At 51.7% G+C, this 8,041-nt stretch overlaps 1 pseudogene; it reads right to left on the bottom strand.

Moving 5' to 3' along the window:
- Positions 1–1,362: 1,362 nt before the first annotated feature.
- On the bottom strand, positions 1,363–7,002 carry LOC124961234 (LIM homeobox transcription factor 1-alpha-like; annotated as a pseudogene).
- Between the last annotated feature and the right edge of the window lie 1,039 nt (positions 7,003–8,041).

Here is an 8,041-nt window from a genome sequence, read left to right as displayed (position 1 = left end):
GAGGGCCAGACTCATGGGCTGGGGCAGATCCCTGGGTTCCACTGGTCCTCCCACCTTGGAGAGCTCCACAGGCTATACAGAAACAGGACCTTGACAACAGGAAACCCTCGAAATGCTTCTGCCAAGAGCCAGGTAACACAGGCAGCAAGTATGTCAGGTTTCCTGGGCCACACAGTCTGTCACATATTCTTCTCTCTCTCTCTCTCTCTCTTACATAAATGACACATTAAAAACTAGGAAGCAGGCCTACAGGTCATGGTTGGTCAGCCCCTGCTCTGGAACACCACCAGAGCATGCCTGCTCTGACCCCTGGGGCTGAGCCTCTCCCACTGAAGAACTCCAGCCTCCTCCTGAGCTGCCAGTTCTGCCAGCACAGGCCTTGCAGAGGATGGGTAGGCCCAGCAGCCCTCAGCTCTCAGCATTAGAGACATGGTGGGCAGGTTGCCTGCAGCCCGCAGCAGCCTGCCCACCAAGTAGGTGTTCTGCTTCTATTTTAAACAAACACCAGATCTTGGTTGCAGCCCTACTATGTGGAACTTCAGTGTCCTCAAGGAGGTAGGTCCATACTGTCAGCCTCACCCGACACTTGTGAAAGCTGAGGCCCCCAACAACCTGGCACCATGTCAGAATTTGAGGGAAAGCTCAAGAGTCTAGCCACATGTTTTCTAAAAATGTGATCAGAGATTGTTCTGTCCTACCCAAGCCCAGTGATTGAACCCCAAAGAGCAGGACTCCTCTGGAGGGGGCTGCCAGCACAAAGATCTGCTTTCCAGGCCTTGGATGCTCTGGAAGACATGGGTTCTGGCACTACGGGGTAGGGAGCAGCCTCTCTGCCCTGCTGACAAGTCTCTTCAAACTATCTCATTTTATAACTTACATGCATCAAGCATTACCTTAAATATAGGTCACACTGAAAATAAAGTTACTTTTGCTGTAACTTTTGGAGTCTGTTATAATTAGGGATAAATTTTGATGACAAGGTATGAAAGATCACACAGTCATGCACACAGCTGTCTGTCTGTGGGTGTACAGAAGGACAGATACATACACCTCTTCATGAGAGCTTCCCAAAACAGCAGGAAGTTGTTAGGAACCCCTAGGTATCTAATTTGCATGAGTGTCCTTAATGAGCACATCTTCCTATATAATCCTAAGACTCTTATTAGAAACATTGAACTAGGTAATCCATAACACAGTGTCTTTGGAAATGCCGAGCTACGCCAAATCATTATACAACAGCAGCATCCCACACACTGCCCTGCCCAGCCCACCTCTCCCCTGGCCTCCCTGTCCTAAAGTCAGCCACCCCTCACAGAATATGGTAGTTCCGTCTGGGAGCCTAGCCACAGATGCTGGGAAGACTCAACAGGTGAAGTACACATTCTGCATGGAATACAGAGGATCAGTGTGGTTGCCCTCTCTGACTGCAGGGGCCCAGATTCTGAGGTTGCTAGGAAACAGTCACCCAGGTTATTGAGGGAAGTGTGTTCTCTATCCAGGTCATAGAACAGGGGCTCAGCACCTGAAATGGAGAAGAAACACTGACATGGGTGTCTGGGAGGAGAAACTTGCTTCAGTGCTAGGAAATCCAGTCAAATGCACATCCCCCATGACTCTTCACTGGTGAAGGGAAGGCAGGTACTGGGGACAGTGGCAGAGAGAAGGGAGAGGGGCCTAATCCAGGAGTCAATAGCCTCACTAGGGGGCTCCTGTCCAAAGTGCAACAGGTGAAAACATAAACTAGAACATGATGGTGCTAAAATGGAGTGCAGCACAGCAAAGGACAGCATGTATGGACAGCAGGTATGCAGGGGGAGTGTCCTCACAGAGTCTAGGCTATGAACCCTGCAGAGGTTGAGTCAAGGACCCCTGCTGAAGTTGGACCATGGACACAGAAGAGGCTGGGTCAGGGACACTGCAGAGGTTGGGCCAGGGGTCTGTGGACTTGGCCTCAGAAGTGTCTATTCAGAGAGTCTGATGGGAGTCCAGGATAACCTCTGCCCTTTCAAACAGCACACACAGGCTGCATGCCTTCTGTCTCCCAATCTGCACCATGTAGGATAGGGAGAGTGGTGTGCACCCTTGACCCAGAAACCAAAGGGGCTTCATGGGGCCACTGAGAGATGACAGCAACCTGATGGGGAGGCAAGGGAGGCTTCATTTGCATCTAAAGTAAACAGGTGAAAACAGCTCCACCTTGTGAGGGTCACCAAGGGGCCTTCTCTAATGTGGACCCTGAGACTCTGCGGTAGAAGAACCTGACACCAAAACCTCTGCCTGCTTTCCCACGGCCTGGAGTGAGGAAGGTCACTGTGACTGCCCTCAGAAGAATGGACATCAGAAACATACACGTGCATGTCCACAGAGCTGTGCATGAACGAGGTCAGCCTGGAGAGGCCTGCAGGTCCAGACCTGGTCAGTACTTGCTGTTGTGTGATGGGTGGGGTAGTGTGGCTTTAATAAGACAAGTTCTGTGAGGGTAAGGAGCACTGGGGACTGACCCAGGGTGCTTGACCAGGGAGAGACATCCCCAGTTCTTGTATTTTTCATTTAGATACAGGGCCTCATTGTGATGCTTAGGTACTCACTAAGTTGCTGAGACTGGCCTCAAACTTGCAATCCTTCTGCCTCAGCCTCCTGAGCCACTGGGATTTCAGGCATGTGCCCACACCTGGCCACTTATTTTTCAAGTAAGGAGGAAATGTGGACAAAATCTTTGTGAGGGATTTTGTCTTTGATACTTGTTTTTGGAAGACTTATTGACTAAAACTCTCTTTTAGTTATCAGAGTAACTTATCGCCGGTGATTCCATCTATAGATCCATGAATTGTGCTCCTCACAGACTCTGTGAGTGTCTTGTGGTCAACCCTGAGGTTGAGCTTTAGCCTTGCACCTCTGTGCTCCCCCACCTCAGGGCTCTTTAGGTCTCACCTGCTGAGCACTGGTTTATAGAGAAGTGAGGTGGGACTTAAGGGAAGCTCAGCTAAGAAGATCTAGAACTCTGAGGTGCACCTCACTGGTGAGCACCCACAGCAGCCTTCCCTTGCAGCCCCCAGTAGCTGATTCTTGGGGGACTCTAGCCATGTTTTGTCATTCACTTGTCCTGCTGCAGAGTCACAGTGATTGTCTGGGTGCATCTGGGGGAAGGAGAGGCGACAGCAGGGTGGAGGCCCATGCACCTTAAGGGTGCATGTGATCTCCAGGCATCTGGGGTGGAGTGAGACCCTGGCAGAAGGGGTTGGAGCTGTAGATGCTCTGATTGATGACCAGGAGCTGCTGGGGATGGGAAGAGCTCTGTAGGTGTTTATGATCCCTTCCATGCCGGCACGCCCACAACCATTCGTCTGAGCTGCTGGACAAAGATGGTGGCAGATCATCCTCGATTTGCAGCCCAGAGCCCCACTCTGGACCTAACACCCCTCACTACCACATGCCCATGCTGTGATCCAGGTTGACTCTGGGCAGACACCACCATGACTCTCAGGACCTTTGGAAGTCAGACCTACTCAGTGTGGGAATGACTATAGAAGGTGAAAACACCAGGTCTGAAAATCATGGAGGGCACCTTGAGCTGTGTGACCTGAGGACCTGTGTGATGGTGGTGGAGCTTCATGCCTGGGCCTACTCCCTCATTCACAAGATGGAAGGAGGTGAGCAGACATTAGTGACTGTAGCCTGTGCCCAACCAAAGGCCCCCACCTTGGAAGACAGAGAAGGGTTGGCAGCTGCACAATTGAAATTTGAGAGCACCTATAAACATGGCACTTAAACAAAGGGTTGGATCCTGCACTCAGGTGTGACCACCCCAGGATGGATGACTCTAAAGATCCACCAATAACCCGTTATGAACCCATTCATCCATGGGAGTCATGATACTGGACCAGTGAACCTCATGGGGTTGATGGGAAGATTCCATGAGACTGTATGTGCCTTGGAGTTACAACATGCTGTACTGGGTAACAGAAACCTCACCCCCTCAGCCTTGGGGTGAAAGGGTCCCTCCTCCCCCAACTTCTGCTCCCTGAGTCTCTCCAGGAACTGGCCCAGAGTTAAACACCATGCAAGGATTTGAGTCTGTGTTCTCCTAATGCCACAGCCAGTGCATTCTCCCTTTCAGCTTGTTGCCTAGATGGGCTCAACTTACATTACTTGAGGGCCTCAGAAAACTGCAGGGCCCTGAGAGATAGAACTGGCAGGTACCATTTCCCCACCTGGGGATGCATAGTCCCAGGCATGAGGAGACAGAACAGCTGGTCCCAGGTCCATTGGCATTGAGGGAAGTTCTGAAGCAGAACACTAGCTCCTGGCTGACTCACTGCCCACCCTTCCCAATATCCCTGCCCCAGCTCAGCTCTTTTCTCTATTAGCATCTCTCATTGTTAAGTGAGCACTAAGGGAACTCTTGACTGTAAGAGCCAAATTATGGATCAAACCTAGCCTAGATGTCAAGCATAGTTTAGGGTCTAAGCAAGGATGAGGACTTATGCCTGTTGCAAAGCCTTCAAGATGTGGTCCGTAGGCCAGCAGCAGTGGCCCCACCTGAGAGCTGTTAAAAATGCAGACTCTCAGGGTGACCCAGACCTTCCCTGCAAATTGGAACCTGCACTTCACCAAGACTGCAGGTGGCCTGTGCACACACTGAAGTGTAAAATGACCAGTTCAAGGCACAAGGGTTCAAGGAACTCTGATGGGTGACGAGTTGGGCAGCAAGTCCCTTTAAGAATGATATGGTTCTAACCTGTAATTCTCCATGCTTTTTCCTTAGTACTTTCTTGAACACCCCTCAGTCACATCATTCACTCCTCTCCCAACTCCTTGCACCTTCCCTAGTTAAAAAAAAAAAAAGCAAGTGTACATCCAGGAAGGGCACATCCAGTGAGTGGTGGATTGGAACACCCAGCCCAATGGAGCATAGTCAGAGCTGCTCCTGACCTGCCTCCATCTCTCACCTATGCCAGGACCCTGCTCAGACTTGCAGAGCCTTCATCTGCCCATCTGAGAGGGGGACAGTAACTGCTGCTCACCTCAGGGGTGTTTTGTATTCTCATCATTTTACATTATTTTGAAGGGGTTGCTATGGTTGGGAAATTAAGTCCCCTCAAGAAGCTAGAGGCTTGGTCCTCAGCCTGTGGCACTGTGGGAGATGGTGGAAACTTTGGGAGGGGGAACCAGTGGAGGAAGTAGGTCACTGGCACATGCCTGGAACCTTCCTCTTTTTCCTTCCAGATCCTACTGTGGTCTCTGCTCTCTGGCCTCCATGGGGCAGGCAGCTTTCCTCTGCCACACACTCTGCCATGGTGTGCCACACATGGACCCCAAAGACAACAACCCCAACATGGACTGAAACCCTGTCCTAAATAAATCTTTCCTCCTTCAAGTGGGTTGTCTCAGGTCACCTGTCACAGGCTGAGCCAGGGGAGTCTTCTATTAAATGGGCCAGGCTAGGAGGAGGAGGAATGGAGACGAGCAATGGGACAGGCCTCTGACTCTGAGGTGCCCTGATACCTGCCCCAGCTTGGCTCTGCGCTGGGCCAGAGCCTCCCTCATCTGCAGTTCTGGATGCAGGGCTCTGGCCCACATTCTCTCACTGGCTCCTCCTGGCTCACCCCCCTGTGGTGGGCTACTCTCCCAAGTGCAGCAAGTTGGGTTCTGCCAAGTGCCCATCTCTCATGGAGCCAGCAGAGACCAGTCTTCAGGGGCCAGCACTTACCAGAGCTCAGCCTCTGTGTGTTCTGCTGGTCCTGCTGCTGCTGCTGCTGCCACCTGGCCAGCTTCTTCATCTGGCAGGAGAGAGGGCCACTTCAGATGCTGGGCACAATAGGTTGCACACAAGGGGCCAGGGAAAGGGTTCAGCTCTGCTGAGAAGCTAGTATGTGGAGACAGGCCAAGGAAGAGCACACAAGATCCCTTGCAGTGGAGGGGGAGGATGCTTACCCCACAGGAACAGGGACTCCCTCTCAGCAAGTGCCACAAGTGACTTGAATGAGCCAAGAGACTGTTCGCCCCCCACCTGACATCTTGTTTTTGAGACCTACCTGGCACTTTGGACTAAGGAACTTGAACCCCATGTTTCTCAAACTGTTCTTTGGAACAGTGGAACATTGGAGCTCCATAAGATCTCAACATATGTTTAGTGCATGCACGTGTGTGAGTGTGTGTGTGTGTGTGTGTGTGTGTGTGTGTGTGTGTAGGAAACACTGGGTCTTAAAATGTCTTTACTGCAAGGTTCCTCAGAGGTTTAAAGTGCCCCCATGGGCACAGGGGCCTCTTCAACTGCCTGCTCCATGGAGTCCATTCAAATCCCATCTCAACCCTCTGAGGAATTCAGCTGCAGGAAATCTCCCCTAGTTCATCTCCAGCAAATGAGAAGGCAGCATGCATCACCCTCTGCAGATCAGGGAAGCAGGTAGGAGGCAGGCACTTGCAGGGGTAGGAAGAGGCACAGGCAGAAGTTCCAGAACAGCCCATGATGGGGCAGCAGACCCTGGCAGGCCAGGAGGACAGGGCGGTGGTATGGACTGAGCTGGTGAGGGGAGAGGGCCGCCAAGGCTCTCATGCTACTATACCAACATGCCATCTCAGTGCTTTTTGGGTTTCTCTTTGAATTATTAGAAACAAAATTTGGTATCTGGAGTACACAGATATGAATTTAAAAATAAATGTAAAGTAGAGAATATGGCTGAACCCAAAGACCTGGATTGGTACCAATGGCTGGCAGATTCAGAGGCACGGTCACTAGGAAAATAAAGACGTTACTCTAAAACAGATGCCTTGGTCTGCACATCAGCTGCGGTTGAAACCCTGTGACAGCAGGGTTGTTACTGGAGAGAGCTGCTCTCCAGGGAGCTCAGGACAGAGAGCCTGTCAGCCAGTGCAGCACCCTCTGCTCCTGCCTCAGGAAAGAGCAACACAGAAGCAAGAAACCCTTACTTTAGCTCTCTGGTTCTGGAACCACACATGCACCACACAGATGCTCAGCCCTATCTCTGCAGCCAGTGTCTCCCTCACATGGAAAAAGTGAGTTATTCTTGAAGAACCATTGGCAGTTCAGGTAGGAGGTAGAACACTTCCTGTGCAGTCATGGGGAGGCCAACAGGCCTTGCTTGTGCAGAGGCTACAGGCTGATTCATGCTTAGCAGAAGCTCAGAGGCAAGAATAGGCTTCCTTTAAGATAGAAAGGAAGTTCGGGCAAAGCCCCCCACAGGCCAGGCACTGAAGTTCTGTCCCCAGTGTAGTACTGTCCAGAGGTGGGACTTTGGGGCCTGACAGGACCACCAGGGCTCTGATCTCATCAGTGGATCAGTCCCCTAGTGACTGAATGAACCACTGGGAGGGACCTGGTGGGAGGCAGTGGGTCCCTGCAGTGTGCCCCTGGCAACTCCATCTTGCCACCGCCTCGTGTTCTCTCTCACTCTGCTTCCCAGGTCAGTGACCTTTGCTGCACTCTCCCACCATGATGCTCTGACTCACCTCAGGCCCACAGCAATGGTGCCAGGGAACGCTGTGTGAGCCAAAATAAACTGTTCCTCCTTTAAGTTGTTATGTCAGGGACTTGGGTCATAGTGACAAAAAGCTGGCCAACACTGCTGACTCATGAACACTCCCAGGAGCTTCCTCCAGGCTTCTACTCCCCTGGAATAAGCCCTCAGGTGTCCCTTAGACACTAGAAATTCCTCCAGGTTGCAGCTGCAGGCCGTGCACAGATGCCAGTCCACTGGAGGAGGAACAGGGTGAAGCCTGCTTCCCCAGAACAGTCAGTCCTCCCTTCAGCCCAAATCCATGGCCCTAAGTGTTCCATTTGCCCCTCTAGATCAAGAGACTTTGGAGTTCCACACTGTTATCCTGAGTGAGCCCTTCCCAGAGAGAAAGAGACAGAAGAGAGAAGCCATATGGAACCTGGCAGGGTCAGTGTGCAGCCCTGGTATGGGCACATGCACTGGGGCAAGGTGGGGACAAGGATGATGGGGTCCAGATAATAAAGAGATGTATTTAAACATCTGTCAGCCAGCCAGCCAGGCTCAGGGGAAGGGGCTGGCAAGAT

The sequence above is a fragment of the Sciurus carolinensis genome, chromosome 12 (genome assembly GCF_902686445.1).
Source record: "Sciurus carolinensis chromosome 12, mSciCar1.2, whole genome shotgun sequence".
Classification (NCBI taxonomy): Eukaryota; Metazoa; Chordata; class Mammalia; order Rodentia; family Sciuridae; genus Sciurus; species Sciurus carolinensis.
Note: the sequence above shows the minus strand (reverse complement) of the source record. Positions and strands in the feature narration are given on the sequence as shown.